The sequence below is a fragment of the Ornithorhynchus anatinus genome, chromosome 7 (genome assembly GCF_004115215.2).
Source record: "Ornithorhynchus anatinus isolate Pmale09 chromosome 7, mOrnAna1.pri.v4, whole genome shotgun sequence".
Lineage (NCBI taxonomy): Eukaryota > Metazoa > Chordata > Mammalia > Monotremata > Ornithorhynchidae > Ornithorhynchus > Ornithorhynchus anatinus.
This window is the reverse complement of record NC_041734.1, coordinates 39,211,241-39,230,862: the sequence shown is the minus strand read 5'-3', so window position 1 is coordinate 39,230,862 and position 19,622 is coordinate 39,211,241. Positions and strand designations below refer to the sequence as shown.

The 19,622-nt window shown below is 44.3% G+C and overlaps 1 non-coding gene across 1 annotated transcript; it reads right to left on the bottom strand.

Moving 5' to 3' along the window:
* Positions 1-19,166: 19,166 nt before the first annotated feature.
* Positions 19,167-19,304, bottom strand: LOC114813380. The gene has a single exon (XR_003761102.1). It is a non-coding gene; the product is annotated as a small nucleolar RNA SNORA7 (small nucleolar RNA).
* Between the last annotated feature and the right edge of the window lie 318 nt (positions 19,305-19,622).

The window sequence follows — 19,622 nt, the reverse complement described above, 5'->3', positions numbered from 1 at the left end:
CTATCCTAATCCTCCTCGACCTCTCAGCTGCCTTTGACACTGTCAACCATCCCCTTCTCCTCTACACCTTATCTCACCTTGGCTTCACGGACTCCATCCTGTCCCGGTTCTCCTCTTATCTCTCTGGCCGTTCATTCTCGGTCTCCTTCGCGGGCTCCTCCTCCCCCTCTCATCCACTAACTGTACAGGTTCCTCAAGGGTCAGTTCTTGGCCCTCTTCTGTTCTCCATCTATATTCACTCCCTTGGTGAACTCATTCGTTCCCATGGCTTCAACTATCATCTCTATGCAGATGACATCCAAATCTACATCTCCTCCCCTGTTCTCTCCCCCTCCCTTCAGGCTCATATCTCCTCCTGCTTCCAGGACATCTCCACCTGGATGTCTGCCTGCCACCTAAAGCTCAACATGTCTAAAACTGAGCTCCTTTTCTTTCCTCCCAAACTCTGTCCTCTCCCTGACTTCCTCATCACTGTGGACAGCACGACCATCCTTCCCATCCCACAGACCCACAACCTTGGTTTCATCCTTGACTCAGCTCTCTCATTCACCCCACACATCCGATCTGTCACCAACACCTGCTGGTCTCACTTTCACAATATCGCCAAGATCCGCCCCTTCCTCTCCATCCAAACGACTGTCATGCTGGTACAAGCTCTCATAATATCCCGACTGGATTATTGTGTCAGCTTCCTCTCGGATCTCCTTTCCTCTTGTCTCTCCCCACTCCAGTCTATTCTTCATTCTGCTGCCCAGATCATCTTCCTACAGAAACGCTCTGGGCATGTCACCCCCCCTCCTCAAAAACCTCCAGTCGTTGCCTATCAACCTTCGCGTGAAACAGAGACTTCTCACTCTTGGCTTCAAATCTCTCCATCACCTTGCCCACTCTTACCTCACCTCCCTTCTCTCTTTCTACTACTCACTCCATACACTCCACTCCTCTGCTGCTCACCTCCTCACTGTCCCCCGTTCTCATCTGTCCCACCTTCGACCCCTGGCCCACGTCCTACCGCTGTCTTGGAACGCCCTCCCTCCTCACCTCCGCCAAACTAACTCTTTTCCCCTCTTCAAAGACCTACTGAGAGCTCATCTCCTCCAAGAGACCTTCCCAGACTGAGCCCCCTTTTCCCTCTGCTCCCCCTCCCCTCCCTTTTCCCCCATCCTTTGCTCCTCCCCCTTCCCCTCCCCTCAGCACTGTGCTCATTAGTATATATTATTTATTACCTTATTTATTTTGTTAATGAGGTGTACATCCCTTTGATTCTATTTATCTTGATGATGATGTCTTGTTTTTGTTTCGTTCTGTTCAGCTTTGCTATCTGTCTCCCCCATTTAGACTGTGAGCCCGTCACTGGGCAGGGATTGTCTCTATCTGCTGCTGAGATGTACATTCCAAGTGCTTAATCCAGTGCTCTGCACATAATAAGCACTCAGTAAATATTATTGAATGAATGAACCTTCAATCAGTTTGAGTGCTTACTATGGGCAGAGCACTGTACTAAGCATTTGGGAATATGCAGTGCAACAGAATTAGCAGACACGTTCCCTGCCCATAATGGGGTTACAGTCTAGAGATGAACCTTTCCCATGACAACCAGAAACCCATTTTCAAAGCCTACAGTTGTCACCGAGAAATGTCACCCATTTTCAGCCTCCTCTAAAGAGCAGCAAACCAGCAAGCAGCAAGCAGACTTCCCAGAGAGCTTCAGCTCACCAAGGCCCAACAAGCAGGCGAGGCGCTGCTGGGACAGGTGGTCGGGGGGCACAAAAAGTCTTGACCATATGGGAGAGATGGACGGTGGGAGCTTCTGGAGGAGAGGAGATGGACCAAGTCGGACATCAAGGGTGGGCCAATTTGTCCATCCCACCCTGCTGCTGTTTACAGAAAGCCAGCCTCATGGGAGTACGGACCCTCCAATTTTCTCATCAAACATAAGCAAACTGGTCAGAGAGGGTCATTCTACGAGAGCCGAGTGATGAGATGGGATTTGTCAGGCGCTTCCTATGATTAATCGCCCGCTTGCTTAGCTGAAATAGACTATGACCACTGAATGTTTTAGTCCCTCGAATTCTAATGACATCCCCCCTAGTTTCAAAAGCACTAACACATTTGTTAATTTAATGAAAAGCAGTTTGTCATATAGGTATTGCTGCATTGATTTTATCCAGATCCTTGAAAAATCTTACTTTATCATCTGTATCTGGATCATTATGCAGATGAAGGAAGCACAAAACTATTTTAGACATGGGGTTTCAAAGAATCTGCAATACCAATGAGCAGTTTTGGAAGCTTCAGACAAATGACTGTCCTATTCCAAAGCTGAATCCTGAAACCTGATATAATCTTTACACCTGAAAATTCCTGTCACACTACTGGCCCACTTACTTTATCCAGAAGATTATGATCAATCGTATTTAAGCGATTACTGTGCTCTGAGTTGGTAGGCACGTTCTCTGCCTGCAACAAATGGTCTTACAGCCTAGATGGATGCCTGGGTGTTAACTTGTGGAATTATTTGCTTCTGCTCAATATTCCAAGTGGTTTTAAATTCTGTTTGGGGCAGGTGGCTATTTTTATTAATCTGCCAGGATTTTGCCTTCTTGTCTGTTTTCACACTGAAGACTCGGTGTCCCAGACTGGGCCGGTTGCCCTGCAACCTGAAAATATACCTCTCCCCTCGGGCAGCTCTTATTTTCATCTACTCCATCTGTACACACCGAGGCTCTGACCTGCTTGGAGCCCATCTGACTCCATTCCAGTTGCTGCCTTCTAATCCCGGCTCTGCCACTTGTCTGCTGTGTGAACTTGGGCAAGTCAATTCACTGGGCCTCAATTACCTCATCTGGAAAATGGAGATTGAGACTGGGATTCCCATGTGGGACAGGGACTCTGTCCAACCCAATTTGGTTGTATCCACCTCAGTGCTTAGTATAGTGCCCTTCACATAGTAAGCACTTAAAATACCATAATTATTATTACTGAGAACACTGTACTACTTGTTTGGGAAAGTACACAACAGTAGTCGATAGAAAGGATTCCTGAACTCAAGGAATCTGGAAAAATCCATTACAGAAAGAGTGGAAAATAATTAATTGAAGACATATACGTAAATGTTACAGGGGATGGGGAGTGAGTGAGAGTGATGCAGGGCTGGGAAGAGAATCAAAGTGCTTAAGGAGTACAGAGCTAAGGGCATAGGTGATTCCAAATGGAGGGTGAATAGTTATGGAAAAATTCTGGGAAGACCTCTTAGAGGAGGTGTGATTTAAGAAATGATTTGAGATGGAGAGAGTGGTGGTCTGTCAGGCATGAAGTGGGAGGGAGTATCAGGCTAGAGAGAGAACATAGTAAGGGGATACCAGTGAGGCAGAAGAAATGGAGGTACGGTGCACAGGTGGGTGTTGGGGGAGCAAAATGTGTGGGGTGGGTTTTAATGGGAGATGAGTAATATTAGGTAGGAGAAATATGATTGAAGGGAAGAGCTGATTGGATTTAAAGACTTTGATGCTGAGGAGTTTGATGTGGTGATGTATGGGCTAACACTGGAGGTTTTTGAGGAGTCGAGATATTTCTAATGAATTTTTTTTGAAAAAATGATCCAGACAGTATAGTGAGGTACAGATTGGAGTGGGGAGAAACAAGGCAGGGAGGTCAGTGAGGAGGCTGATGCAGTAGTCAAGGTGGGATATAAGTGATTGGACCAGCATGGTAGCGGTTTGGATGGATAGAAAGGGACAAATTCTAGAGAGATTATGAAAGATGAATGTACAGGATTTGGTGACAGAATGAATAAGTGCGTTGAATAAGTGAGTTGAGTCAAGGAAAATGCCAAGGTTCCAGGTTTGTGAGGCAGGGAGGATGGTGGTGTTGTCTACAATTATGGGAAAGTCAGTGGGCAGGTAGGATTTGGGCAGGAAGATGAGTTCTGTTTTTGACATGTTAAGTTTGAGTTGTCAGTGAGACATCCAAAAAGAGATGTCTTGAAGATAGAAGGAAATGCAAGACTGTAAAGGAGGAGAGACGTTAGGGCTGGAAGGGTAGATTGGGGAATCATCTTCATAGAGATGTTAGATGAAGGTACGGTAGCATATGAGCTCTACAAGGGAGTGGGAGTAGATGGAAAATAGAAGAGAAGTAGAGAAATGAACCTTGAGGAATTCTGTCAGTAAGTGGGTGGGAGACCAAAGAGAAACAGGCGAAAAAAACCAAAAACCTGAGAATGAGCTGCCAGAGAGATTGGAAGAGAACCAGGAGAGGACGGTGTCAGTGAAGCCAAAGTTATATAACTTTTCCAGGAGAATGGGGTTATCCACAGTGTCACAGGTAGCTGAGAGGCCTAGAAGGATTAGGGGCCACTGAATTTGGCAAGAAGAAGGTCTTTGGTGAACCTTAGAGAAGTCAGTTTTCATGCAGTGAAGGGGGAAGAAGTCAGATTGCAGGGGACAAAGGAGAGAGTTACAGGAGGCAGCTGGTGTAAACTACTCAGGCACGGAGTTGGGAAAGGAATGGTAGACAGGAGATGGGGGATATAACTGGAGAAACAAGGGGTTTTTTTGTTGTTTTTTTAAGATGGAGGAACATGAGCAGGTTTAAAAGCAGTGGGGAAGGAGCCTTTGGAAAGTGAACAGTTGAAGATCGGTAGGGAAAGTGGGAAGGGGTAAGTGTTTTAATACAATGTGAAGGGATGAGGATTAGAGGTGCAGTTGGAGGGGGTAGATTTTAAGAGGAGGCAGGCTCTCTCCTCTTGAGATATTGCGGAGAAGGATGAGAGTATAGAAGAGGGGGCAGGAGGAGGATGAAGTTGGAGAGGGGAAGGGGAGAAAGCTTATTGTGTGCAGAACACACTGAGCACTCGGGAGAGGACAAGAAATAGACATGATTCTTGACCTCGAAGAGTTTACCATCTACTGGGGCAAAAGAAAATTAAAATAAGTTACAGGTAGAGGAAGCAACCAGGTAGAAATAGTAATTATTAATTGTGTATTGTATTATAATAATATTAATAATTAATAGTAATTTCGAGAAGCAGCATGGCTCAGTGGAAATAGCCCGGGCTTGGGAGTCAGAGGTCATGGATTCTAATCCCGGCTCTGCCGCTTGCCAGCTGTGTGACTTTGGGCAAGTCACTTAACTTCTCTGTGCCTCAGCTCCCTCATCTGTAAAATAGGGATTAAAATTGTGAGCCCCACGTGGGACAACCTGATCACCCTGTATCCCCCAGCGCTTAGAACAGTGCCTTGCACATAGTAAGCGCTTAACAAATACCACCATTATTATTATTAGTGATAGTAAATATTAAGCTATTACTGTGTGCAGAGCACTACTAAACCCCTACTGAGAAACTCAGGTGGGAATTAGACATGAACGCTGACACTTAAGAGGCTCACAAACACAGAGCATAAGTGGGGAGAAGGGCTGGGAGACAGACACATTAGGAAGAATCAGACAATAATACACAACACCAAATAATAACAAAATAAGTAAGGTTCTGTGGCTAGACGAGCAGAATTTCAGGGTCTTCCGGATCCACAGCTCAGAGCACTCCTACAGCCACTACTGTTCCCAGCATTTTGTGGAGGCCTCATCTTGCAAGCGTGCACAAGAGCAGCTTAAAGTCCCATCCCAATGCACGCAGAGTGTGGCAGTTGAAGGGATGTAAATAAGTGGTGGGGTGAGTACCTAAGTGTCTAGGGGTTACAGATCTAAGTGCATAGGTGATGCACAGCAGGGAGAAAAAATAGGATGGAAAAATGACAGATTAGTCAGGGAAGGCTTACTGGAAATGAAAATTTAGCTGCACTTTGAAGATAATAATAATAATGTTGGTATTTGTTAAGCGCTTACTATGTGCAGAGCACTGTTCTAAGCGCTGGGGTAGACACAGGGGAATCAGGTCGTCCCACGTGGGGCTCACAGTCTTAATCCCCATTTTACAGATGAGGGAACTGAGGCACAGAGAAGTTAAGTGACTTGCCCACAGTCACACAGCTGACAAGTGGCAGAGCTGGGATTCGAACTCATGAGCCCTGACTCCAAAGCCCGTGCTCTTTCCACTGTGCCACGCTAAGATGAAGATAGAGGTGCTCTGATGGATATGTAGGGGGAAGGAATTTCAGGCAGGAGTGAGCGAGGGAGCCAGAATTAAGAGATGAGATGATAGCACTGTGAGCTCATTATGGGCAGGGCACTGTTCGATGTTAAGTTGTATCTTCCAAGCACCTAGAGTGCTTGGCACACAGTAGTAAATATGATTTATAATAGTAGCAATGGACAATGAGTAGGTTGGTATTAGAGGAGTGAAATGTGTGGGGTGGGTTGTGATAGGAGAGGAAGGAAGATAAGTAACCGGATGGGAAATGATTTGATGCCTTAAATCCAAAGAGTTCCTGATTAAAACTAAGATGGTTGGACAGCTACATTTTAGGTGTGGGGAGAGGTGGCCTGGACTTCTTTCAGAAGAATGATGCAGCAGCAGAATGAAATATAGCCAGGAGAGGGAAGAAGTTGAAGGCAGGGAAGTCAGTGAGGAGGCTGATGCAGGAGTTGAGATGGGCTATGACAAGTGCTTGGACCAACAGGGTGGCAGTTTGGATAGAGAGGAAGGCAGGGATATTCTAGAGGTGATGCAGAAATAGAACCAGCAGGATTTGGTTACTGACCGAATGCGCATGTTGAAAGAGAAAGAAGAGTCAAGAATAATTCCAAAGTTGCAGGCTTGTGAGACAGAAAGGATGGTGACTGTCAACAGTGATGGGAAAGTTGATTGGAGGAAAGAATTGAGAGAAAAGATAAATTCAGTTTTAAAGAGGATCAGAGGTGTAGCTGTATATCCCCTAATACACAACCATTTGATCCAGGACCAGCCCTGAACTTGGTATCTGAATGGGTTTGCTCACTGTGTATATTAATGCCCTGAAACGACCAATCGTATTTGTCCATTTACAGTGTGCAGGACACCGTACTAAGTGCTTGGAAGAGTACAGTAACAGAGTTGGTAGACTTTTGGAACATCAGAAAAGACAGTTATTCAAGACCCTGGCTAGTCAATGTATCTCGCCTCTTGTGGTGAATCTCTTTCCAAAAGCAACTCTTTCTTTTCTTTCCCAAGATAACCAGATGCTTCCCTATTTTGTGTAATTACTTTCCCTTCCTGCTGCTAAGCTATGCTTTCATTTACCGACAGTCCCTTTACTTCTTTTCCATGAGGCCTCCTTTCCAGTATGGGCTACTTGTGGAAAATAAACTTCGTGGTATTGGCAAAAGATGCAAAGCTGTACTAATTATACCATATCAAATCTACCGGATCCTATCCATCTTAAACATAGTTGAGGCCAACTGCTCTGTTCGCTCTCCCACCCCACTGCTTGTCTTTAAACATGATTAGAGCCAAACTATGACTTGGAAGTAGTGCATTTTGTTTCATAGATCTTGGGAGTAACAATTGTACTGATCAAAAGTGTTACCTCAGGGATAATTACCAATTATGTTCTACCAGAATAGTCCCTAAAAGTTACAAAAGAAGACATACTACATATTTGGCAAAGAGGCGCTTATTGGGTGGTCTGATCAAAAAAAGAGATTAGTTCCACTCTTCTCAAATATTTGAATTTGATCCTTCTTTTTATTTTCTCAAGTCAGGAATGGAAATTTACAAGTAATCAAGCAATCCCAATGTAGGATTGAAAGGATTGTCAGTGATTTCTGAGGAAAAATTCTCTTTAAAGAGATACATATGAAGGTCTATAAGTTATAGATATCTCTAACTAGATATGTATAGCTGTATCTATAGAAATATATTTTTCAATCCCGTATCTGCAGTTCTGGTTTAAATCACATAGGTTTTGAAAGTACCTAGTAATTGATCATAACATGTTTTTTGAGTTGTTCTAGATGAAAAGTGAGACACTCTAGATGTTTGATTAAAAATCCAAATGGAGCCTAAAATCCACAGTTCAATCCCCCCAGCCCACCCTGGATCTAGACTAGCCATGTTAACCATTTGCATTTTAAGAAATGTATATCACTCTCGTTTCTAGATGACTTCTACCCATTCCCCTAAATGTCTACAGACTTATGAACGAGACTTACCTTGCACTCCTGTCTCACATTTAAAATGCTCCTTTCCAGAAGTTTAGACAGGATGAAGGACCCACAATAACACGATTTTGGGTGACAATCCTACATAATCCTCCAGAAAGGGGCAGTTCCCAACTCTTCAGGAAACTCAAGTGATCATGGAAAGGTTAGTCTTCCTGATTGAAGTCAGGAGGTCCACAGAGTCAAGTCATTAGGCTTATTAGCAACAGCTTACATTCAACTGAACAGTGCGAAGGAATCTGACTAGTGGTGAGGCTAAGATTATTCACCTTCTGAACTGAAAGATCATTCAGAAGCAACTGATGCTCTCCAGCTGTTCCATCCTAAATACAGTATTCACAATGGCAATTAGCCTGAAGGCTAAAACTGAGATCAGTTAGCAGAAATTCAATCAATCAGTAGTATTTCTGGGGCACTTACTTTGTGCAGAGCACTGTACTGAATGCTCGAGAGAAGACAATAAAATAGAGCTGGTAGATCGCTTCCCTGCCCCAAAGGAGCTGACAGCTAAAGAACACCATGGAAGAAGGGATTAATCTTCCCTTGAATCAACGTACTGTATTTATTGAGCACCTACTATGTGCTGAGCATTCTACTAAGTGCTTGGAAGAGTATATTATAACAGAGTTGGTAGACACAGTCGCTGCCCACAAGGAGCAAATCCACCTTCCCTTTCATGCCATCTTTAACTGGTCAATATACAGTGGCTCCTTCCTCACTGCTTGCAAGCATGTTCATGTTTCCCTTACCATAAAAAAAAACCCTTCAGCGATTCCACCGCTCCCTCCAGTTATCACTCCATCTCCCTCCTACCAATCCTCTCCAAACTACTTGAGCTAGCTATCTACATCCGCTGTCATAAGTTCCTCTCCTCCAGTTCTCTCCTTGACCCACTCTAATCTGGCTTCTGTCCCCTTCACTCAAAAGAAACCACCCACTCAAAGGTCACAAGTGATCTAATGGTCTCTACTCCAACCTAATCCTTCTCGAACTCTCAGCTGATTTTGACACTGTCGACCACCCTCTTCTCCTGGAAATGTTATCCAACCTCAGTTTCACTGGCACTGTCCTCTCCTGGTTCTCCTCCTATCTCTCTGGCCTCTCAATCTCTTTCGGGTGCTCCTCCTCTCCCTGTCCCTGACAAATGTGGGTATACGTCAAGGTTCAGTTCTGGGTCCCCTTTTATTCTCCATTTACACCCACTCCCTTGGAGAACTCATTCGCTCCCAAGGCTTCAATTGCCACCTCTCTGAAGATGATTCTCAAATCTACATCTCCAGCCCTGATCTCTCTACCTCTCTGCAGTCTCACATTTCCTCCTGCCTTCAGGACATCTCTACTTGGATGTCCTGTCACCTAAAACTTAACAAGTCCAAAACAGAACTCCTTATCTTCCCACCCAAACCCTGTCCTCCCATTATTTCCCAACACCGTAGACAGCACCACCATCCTTCCTGTCTCACAAACCCATAAGCTTGACGTTATCCTTGACTTCTCCCTCTCAGTCAATCAACATATTCAATCTATCACTAAATCCTATTGATTCAGCTTTCACCACATTGCTAAAACCCATTCTTTTCTTTCTATCCAAACTGTTACCATGATAATCCAAGCACTTATCCTCTCTCACCTTGATGACTATAACCGGCTCCAGTAACTGCACCCTGTCTCCTGTCCCTGCCCATTCCAATCCACATTGCATTCTGCTCCCCACATGATCTTTCTACAAAAATGTTCTGTCCATGTTTCTCCACTCTTCAAGAACCTTCAGTGGTTGCTCATCCATCTTTACATCAAAGAGAAACTCCTCACCGTCAGCTTTAAAGTACTCAATCACCTTGCCTCCTCCTACCTCACCTTGCTACTTTCCTACTACAACCCAGACTACACATTTGCTCCTGTAATGCCAATCTGTTCCTCAAACTCATCTATCTCACCACTGACCTTTCGCCCACACCTTGCCTCTGGCATGGAACGCCCTCCCCTTTCATATCCGACAGACAATTACTCTATCCACCCCTCCCTTCTCTCTTTCTACTGCCCACCCCGCACGCTCCGCTCCTCTGCCACCCACCTCCTCACCATCCCCCGTTCTCCCCATCCCACCGCCGATCCCCGGGCCACGTCCTCCTGCAGTCCTGGAATGCCCTCCCTCCTCACCTCCGCCAAACTGATTCTCTTCCCCTCTTCAAAACCCTACTTAAAGCTCACCTCCTCCATGAGGCCTTCCCAGACTGAGCTCCCCTTTTCCCTCTGCTCCCTTTACCCCCCTTCACCTCTCCGCAGCTAAACTCTCTTCACCCTCTTTCCCTCTGCTCCTCCCTCTCTCCCGTCCCATCGCTTCACCACTGTACTCGTCCGCTCAACTGTATATATCTTCATTACCCTATTTATTTTGTTAATGAGATGTACATCACCCTGATTCTATTTTTTTGCTATAGCTTTAATGAGTTGTTCTTCCCCTTAATTCTATTTATTGCCATTGTTCTTGTCTGTCTCCCCCGATTAGACCGTAAACCCGTCAAAGGGCAGGGACTGTCTCTATCTGTTACCTATTTGTACATTCCAAGCACTTAGTACAGTGCTCTGCACATAGTAAGTGCTCAATAAATACTATTGAATGAATGAATTGAAGGTTATAAGCTCATTGTGGGCAGGAAATATGTCTGTTACATTGTTGTTTCATACTCTTCCCAAGCGCTTAGTACATGCACTGCAGTCATTAAGAGCTCAATAAATATGATTGATTGCTTAAATATGATTGATTCCTCAGACACCCCAGGACTCGCAAAGGTTTATCTGGTTACCAAATTTACTTTTTCATGCTATTTATTAAGTACTCGTTAAGAGTCAAACACTGTTCTAAGCACTGGGGTAGATGCAAATCAGACACAGACCTGACCCATATCGAGCTCACAGTCTAAGTGAGAAGGAGAACAGGTATTGAATCGCCATTTTACAGTTGAGGAAACTGAAGCATAGAAAAGTTAAGTGAGTTGCCCAAGATCACACAACAGGCAAATGACGAATCAAGATTAGAATCCAGGTCCTCTGACTCTCATGCTCGTGCTCTTTCCACTAGGCCATCATGCTTTCCTCCTTATCTATTTGCATTTGGCATCTACCTGTTTTTCCTGACCTCTTAACACTATTGCATATTCATCATTTTTTGTCTGTTTGAAGGCAAGGATAGCATCTTATACTTCTTTTATAGGCTCCCAAAGCACTTATTACAGGATTCTGCACACAGTAGGCAAGTAATAAACAGAGCTGCTGCTGAATTAAAATAGCAAAGTTTTACATTTATTTAAAAATAGTGCTTCAGCTGGCATTTCTTTCACATGTCCACTCTGAAACAAGAAGAATTATGGGAAAGTTTGTTTTTTCAAAAGGAAATTTAAATTAAAAACTCAGTGTATTTAAGAAATTTCCAAAAGTGGTTACCTAAGAAAATGATGGCTAAATTTCTTGGTGTTTCTTTCTAGTAAAGCCTTGATTAAACAAATAAAATAGGTGTAATCCCACTTAATGCTAATTTAAAATGGGATTTAAAGGAAGGATTTGGATCATCTGGCCATCAAACCTTGCTGGGTGGGGGAGAGGAGGAACAAAGTACTTTCTATGAACTTATGTTACACCAGCCGCACCAAACATTGATCAATCAATCATATTTACTGAGTGCTTACTGTGTGAAGTGCACTGTACTAAGCTTTGGGAAGAGTACGATATAACACAGTCAGAAGACATGTTCCCTGTAGCTTAAACACCGTAGCTTAAATGCCTTATCGCCATGATGTCCATTTTGATGGATGAAATGAGTTAGCTTGTAGATCTCTTTTTCAACCGCCATTTCTTTGTCGCTTCAGATAAACCAGAAGCTTGGATAATTAAGGGTTTTATAGGGTTCCAGGAAATGAGTAAGTGAATGTAGTAATCAATCAATCAATGGTTTTTATTGAGTACTTACCCTGCAGAGCGCTGTACGAAGTGCTTAGGAAAGTACAAAGCAATAATATTGGTAGACATGATCTCTGGTCACTGAGCTTACAGTCTAGAAGCTCAGTTTGCGCAGGAAACGTGTCTGCTAATTCTATTGTATTGTAGTCTCTCAAGTGCTTAGTACAGTACTCTGCATAGAGTAAGCACTCAATAAATACCATCTATGATGATGATGATGGTAGGAAGGAGCTGACAGTCTAATGCTTGTAAATGAGTTGTAAATGCTACGGCTTCTCTAATGCTCTTTTTTCCCATATCAACTCCAGGTGACCCAGCTTCAGGGCCTTCGTTTAGGTGCAGTTCACTCCTGACGCTGCTCCTCCCAGTGAACAGGCCCAGGTCTAATCTGCACTGAGCAATTTGTATCAGCCTCAGATGGAGTGTTCTGCTCTGCTCTGCTCTGAATTCTAGAAATGCAGTCTACTTGACAGTGGAGAATGCTCTGGGTTGCTAAAAATGTGCTGAGGAAATAACAGTAAGCTAAAAGCTACGATTCCCGCATGGTTCACAAGCGGCGCTGCCGAGGGGTCAGTGCTGTGCTTGCAAGTGGATTCTGAGGCTGAACTCTGCAGGCTTCCCCAAAGAATCCCAACTGAATGCACACTGACAAGCGGAGATCAATAATAATAATGTTGGTATTTGTTAAGCACTTACTATGTGCAAAGCACTGTTCTAAGCGCTGGGGGGATACAAGGTGATCAGGTTGTTCCACATAGGGCTCACAGTTTTAATCCCCATTTTACAGATGAGGGGACCGAGGCACAGAGAAGTGAAGTGACTTGCCCAAAGTCACACAGCTGGCAAGCGGCAGAGCCGGGATTAGAACCCATGGCCTCTGACTCCCAAGCCCAGGCTCTTTCCACTGAGCAACACTGCTTCCTTGAGTTGCCTGTGCTTACCTCCTAGGCTTGGCGGTGGAAAGGACATGGGTCTGGGTATCAGAAGACATGGGTTCTAATCCCCAATTTGATGTTTGCCTGCTGTGTGCCCTTGGGCAAGTCATTTAACTGATCTGAGCCTCACTTTCCTCATCTGTAAAACGGGGATTCGATGCCTGTTCTCCAGCTCTCTTAGGCTCCGATCCCCCTCCCCAACCCCCGGCTGGGGGACAGGGACTGTGTCTGTTCTGACTGTCTTGCATCCACTCTTGTCGGCTCCTCCACTTGTCTGCTGTGTGACCTTGGGCAAGTCACTTCACTTCTCTGTGCCTCAGTTTCCTCATCCATAAAATGGGGAATAAGATTGTGAGCCTCACATGGGATAGAGACTGTAACCAACCTGATTACCTTGTATCTGCTCCAGTGCTTAGAACAGTGCTTGGCCCATAGAAAGCACTTAACATATGCCACCGTCATCATTATTATCATTATTATTATTACTCTGTGTTCAGTACAGGTCTCGGTTCAGGAAAGGGCTTAACCAATACCACTATTATTATTTTTATTTTGGTGGAGGCAGGGGCAAAGGGGTGGGGTAAACAGGCTTGGTAGAAAGAGAGCTCTAACTAGAATTCATCTGTCCTGCCCAGCTCTCCGGGGTTAGAATGCAGGGTGGTCTGTACAGTTGAAATTATTTTGACCAGACTCACTAGGAACTCACCGCATTTCCAAATATTTAGACGAGGATTTGCCACTGTTCTTTAGAGCAGTATTTCCACTGCGCCCAAATCCCAAGGCCTCAGAGTTCCTAGGGCAGTGCAGAACACTGTGGCCTACTGGAAAGAGCACGGGCCTGGAAGTCAGAAGACCTGGGTTCTAATCCCGGTTCTGCCATTTACTTGTTAGGTGAACTCAGGCAAGCCGTTTAAGTTCTCTACATCACAGTTCCCATGTGGATTCAAAACCTGTTCTCCCTTCTACCTGGACTGTGAGCTCCATGTAGAACTTGTTTGCCTTTTATCTATCCCAGCGCTCATTACAGTGCTTGGCATAGAGTAAGCGCACGGGCCGGGAAATCAAAACGACCTGGGCTCTACTCCTGGTTCTGCCATTTGCCTTCTGTGTGACCCTGGGCAAGTCACTTAGCTTCTTTGTGCCTCGGTTACCTCATCCGTGAAATGGGGATTAAAACTGGGAGTCCCATGTTGAACATGGATTGTGTCCAACCTGATTATCTTTTATCTACCCCAGCAATCAGAGCAGTGCCTGCATACAGTAAGCGCTTAACAAATACCATAAAATACTATTGTTATAAACATTAGAATATGTTATAATGATCATATTAGAACTGCCCACAGCAGGTGGCCCTACGGAGAAGTAGCCCAGCCCGGAAGGTTTCCTAGATGATGCTTCTCAGGCAGGGTGAGAAGTTTTCAGGAATGTTGTCAATGCTCTCCCTTCCTTCCTACTTCACTGGGGTCGGGGATGGGGAAAAGATGGTGGGAGGTGGTTAGTGCTCTGAATGTAGGAACCAGTATAAGGCCTAACTGAGCAGAGAGCAAGATATTCACTCCAACCTGGTTTGCACTGCCCTCCTAAAGTGTCCCATCAAACCAGAAAGGAGCAAGGATTCATTATTAGCAAAAAAGCTTCTTAAAAGAAGTATTGAAAACAATCAAAAGTGTTATGGAGTACTTATTGTGTGCAGAGCAGCATGGCGTGGTGGATAGAGGATGGGTCTGGGAGTCAGAAGGTCATGGGTTCTAATCCCAGCTCTTCTACTTGTCTGCTGTGTGACCTTGGGCAAGTCACTTCACTTCTTTGTGCCTCAGTTTACTCATCTGTAAAATGGGGATTGAGACTGTGAGCCCTACATGGGACAAGGGACCGTATCCAATCCGATTTGCTTGTTTCCACCTCACTATTTAGTACAGTGCCTGGCACATAATAAGCGCTTAAGAAATACCGTAACTATTATGATTATTTTACCAAGAACTTGAAAGAGTATAATAGAGTTAAAAGACATGAACCTTGACCTCAGAAAGCTTACAATATATCAGGGAAGATGGAAACAAAATCATTTCAAAGTAGCGTGGCTCAGTGGAAAGAGCACGGGCTTTGGAGTCAGAGGTCATGAGTTCGAATCCCAGCTCTGCCACTTGTCAGCTGTGTGATTGTGATTCTCTGTGCCTCAGTTACCTCATCTGTAAAATGGGGATTAAGACTGTGAGCCCCACGTGGGACAACCTGATTCCCCTGTGTCTACCCCAGTGCCTAGAACAGTGCTCTGCCCATAGTAAGCGCTTAACAAATACCAACATTATTATTATTATTATGGATAAGAGTAATTTGTTAAGCACTTACTATTTGCCAAGCACTGTATTAAGTGCTGGTGGATACAAGATAATCAGGTCAGTCACAGTCCTTGTCTCACATAGGGCGTGCAGTCTAAGTAGGAGGGAGAATGAGTATTTAATCTTCATTTATAGGTGAGGAAGACAAGTAGATGCTTAACTAATTGGGTATGACATAGGGTTTACAGTAGAGCTACAGGTGATTGGGAATAGACAAGGGGTGTAGTTGGTGGAGAAAGACTCCAATTGTAATTAAGGGTAGATAAACTCCAGAGAAGAGAAAATTAATTGGGGAAGGTTTCTTGGCAATGCCATTTCAGAAGAGTTCGGGAAAATGGGAGAGCTGGGGTGTGGCAGATATGAAGGAGGAAGAGAGAAGGGGCCAAAGGAAGGGATTGAGCAAAGACCCGGTGTGGCAAAGTTGAGATCAAGGCACTCTGAGTAGGTGAGCATGAAAGGAATAAATAAAGAGTGTGAATGGGGTGTTGTGGAAGAAGAAAGTGGATAAAAGGGAGAGAGCTGATAGTCATTTAAAGCTAACGGTCAAGAGTTTCAGCTTGTTGTGGGGAGGAGTGGCTAGTCAGTGCAGTTTTATGAGCGGGAGAAGATGTGTGCAGAACATTTGAGAAAAATGAACCAAGCAAGAGTGAAGTATGGACTGAAGAGGAAAGAGGCTCTTGGCAGAGAGATCAGTGAGGAGGTTGATGCAGAAACACTTACCTCATATGTGAACCTCAATTGTTAAGATGAAAAATGAGACATGATTTTTCAGCTTTCTAAAACCAAACAAGGTAATTGCTCTTAAAGTACTAATAAGAGGTGAGAAAAATGAGCAGCATTCTTAGCTTGCCAGGACTCAGAGTCAGACAAAAGAGGCCTTGCTGGGTAAACTCTAATGGGAAAAGCTTTCAAAGGAAGAATTTCCAAGGAAGAAGTGACATCACAGCAAGGACTGGAATAGAAGGGGAACTCACACTCTACACAAACTTCCATCTTCCCTAAAAGGAGCAGCAATGACCACTTGGTTTTACCTCCTTTTTTTTTTCAGCAGTATTTATGAATTCCCCCCTCACGCTTCAAAGGCCCATCTCCTCCAAGAGGCCTTCCCTGACTAAGCCCTCCTTTCTTCTCCCACTCCCTTCTGTGTCACCCTGACTTGCTCTTTTTATTTATCCTCCCTCCCAGCACCTCAGCACTTATTTTCATAGTTGTAATTTATTTATTTATATTAATGTCTGTCTTCCTCTCTAGACTGGAAGCTCACTGTGGGGCGGAAGTATGTCTGTTTATTGTTATATTGTACTCTGTCAAGTGCTTACTACAGTGTTCTGCACACAGTAAGTGCTCAATAAATACGAATGAATGAATGAATGAATGAATGAGTTAAGCACTTACTATGTGCTAGGCATTTAGGCACAAGATAGGTTGGTTGCAGTGCCTGTCCCACATGGGGCTCACAGTCTTAACCCCCATTTTACAAATGAAGGAACTGAGGCACAGAGAAGTATAGTGACTTGCCTAAGGTCTCACAGCAGATAAGTGGCAGAGTCAGGATTAGAACCCAGGTGCTCTGACTCCCAACCCCATGCTCTTTCCACTAAAAATAATAATAATAATGTTGGTATTTGTTAAGCACTTACTATGTGCAGAGCACTGTTCTAAGAGCTGGGGTATATACAGGGTAATCAGCTTGTCCCACACGAGGCTCACAGTCTTAATCCCCATTTTACAGATAAGGTAACTGAGGCACAGAGAAGTTAAGTGACTTGCCTACAGTCAAGGGACTAGGCAACGCTGCTTCTAATTAACTTCTTATAGGCTGTGCATGAATTTATGGATGGTTGGCAATTCTGGTGAAAAGGTAGTTGAAATTGCTGCTTTGTATTTAGGTCTAAATAAAAATTCACTTTCGTTGTACTTTGAGTTTGAATTTCCGAACGTCTGTATGTTAGCTTTAAATAAATGAATGGATGATCTATACTAGAATGGCTTCTTCCTTTAAATTGAAACTGCTCTGGAGGATGCCAGATCTGAGATTTAGATTTCCTTACTGCGAGTCTTTCATTTAGTCTTCTGTCGAGAGGCCCTTTTAGAGGATTCCTGGAACATGTATTATTGCTGCCTATTTTATTTCCATTGAACAGAACAAGTTTTATAATAAATCATTCAATATTCCACCTCTGATTCAGTCCTGCTCTCTCAGAAAACTAATTCTCATATTTTAGTGTTTTTGCTTAGCAATCTCCTAAGTAACTTGGCTATTGTTTATGACCCTTCAAAATACTTCCATTTAAGGCTAGAGTTTTGTCTTCTCTTTTCTGCAAGCTGTCACACAGATGGAAAAGCTTAAATGCACAGGCAGCATTGTGGAATTTCTCTAGCAGAAGAGCCAAAATCAGAGAATGGAGGGATTGCATTGGAAAGGGCTGGAAATGTATGCTTATTGCAGCCCTGAGAACATCAAAACTCAGAAATGGGGTGATGAGGGTTAGAGTAACAAAATCCTTCTTTTTGACTGATTTGGACTGAACAAGATCTTAAGATTTTGTCTACAGCTGTGTTTATTTTTACTTCAATACAGTAGCAATAGTTCAACTTCAAGGCTCTCCACCAACAGTGACCATCTTACGTTTCTATTCTCTTCACCTACTGCTTCCCAGTTTGTTCTATTAGCTCCTCCTGAGCTACTCTTTCACAGTACCTCTCTCCAGACTGGAGAATCTCCAGATTCTCCCACCTCCCTCCCTTCCCTCACATGTTTCTCCCCAGCCTGGAACTTTCTCTTGTCCTCAATGTGCTGAACCACAGCTCTCCCCGTAGGGAAAACCCCCCTAAAATTCCATATAAAAATATTCACAAGCAGTGGAATCAGGATAAATGAAATTGAATGTTCAATTAAGCATATGTAGCTATATGTACAAAAGGTTGCAGCGTGGCTCAGTGGAAAGAGCACGGGCTTTGGAGTCAGAGGTCATGGGTTCAAATCCCAGCTCCGCCACTTGTCAGCTGTGTGACTTTGGGCAAGTCACTTAACTTCTCGGTGCCTCAGTTACCTCATCTGTAAAATGGGGATGAAGACTGTGAGCCCCACGTGGGACAACCTGATTCCCCTGTGTCTACCCCAGCGCTTAGAACAGTGCTCGGCACATAGTAAGCGCTTAACAAATACCAACATTATTATTAAAAGGCTGGGGATCGGAATAAATAACTAAATACTTAAAGTGTGAGGAGGCTGAAGAGTGAATAGCCACCCCTGTAATGATGTTGGTATTTGTTAAGCGCTTACTACGTGCCAAGCACTGTTCTAAGCGCTGGGGTAGACACAGGGGAATCAGGTTGTCCCACTTGGGGCTCACAGTCTTCATCCCCATTTTACAGATGAGGTAACTGAGGCACCGAGACGTTAAGTGACGCCCACGGTCACACGGCTGACAAGTGGCCGAGCCAGGATTCGAACCCGTGACCTCCGACTCCAAAGCCCGGGCTCTTCCAACTGAGCCACGCTGCTTCTGTAGGTGAATGCTTCACCTCTGCCATTGAAAGTTTTGTTTTAGCTCCACTTTGAAACCCGGGAGAAATGGTGCGAACTGGTGGCAGGCTGATTATGGAGCCAAATCATTCCTTGTCTTATGCTGTCGAGTCGTCTCCGACCCGTGACACATTTTTCCCAGAACGCCCTACTCTCCATCTGCAATCATTCTGGTAGGGTATCCCCTAGAGTTTTCTTGGTAAAAATACAGAAGTGGTTTACCTTTGCCTTCTTCGGGCAAGTAAGCTTGAGTCTCTGCCTTGGTCTCTCTCCCATGCCGCTGCTGCCCAGCACAGGTGAGTTTTGACTTGTTACAGATTGCCTTCCACTTGCTAGCCACTGCCCAAGCTAGGAATGGAATAGGTAGGTCTCTGCTTGACTCTCCCTCCCATAGCCAAGACAGGCAGAGTACTGGAAACTCTCCAGGTGTGATCCTGAGAAGGGCATCTCCCTCCTAGCATAGGAAAAGTCATTAATGTGACTCCATATTGATTCATGTTCACTCAATTTAGGCTTCAGTTGCCCCCTCCCTGTATTCTCTACCCGAAACCAGTTAGTTGCTAGAACTTGTGATTTTTGTGTAGCGTATAAGCTCCTTGTGGGCAGGGATCATGTTTACCATTTTTTTTGAAATGGTATTTGTTGAATACTTACTATGTGTCAGGCACTGTACTAAGCCCTGGAGTAGATGCAAGATAATCACACTGGAAGCAGTGCCTGTCCCACATGAGGCTCCCGGTTTTAATTGCCATTTTACAGATG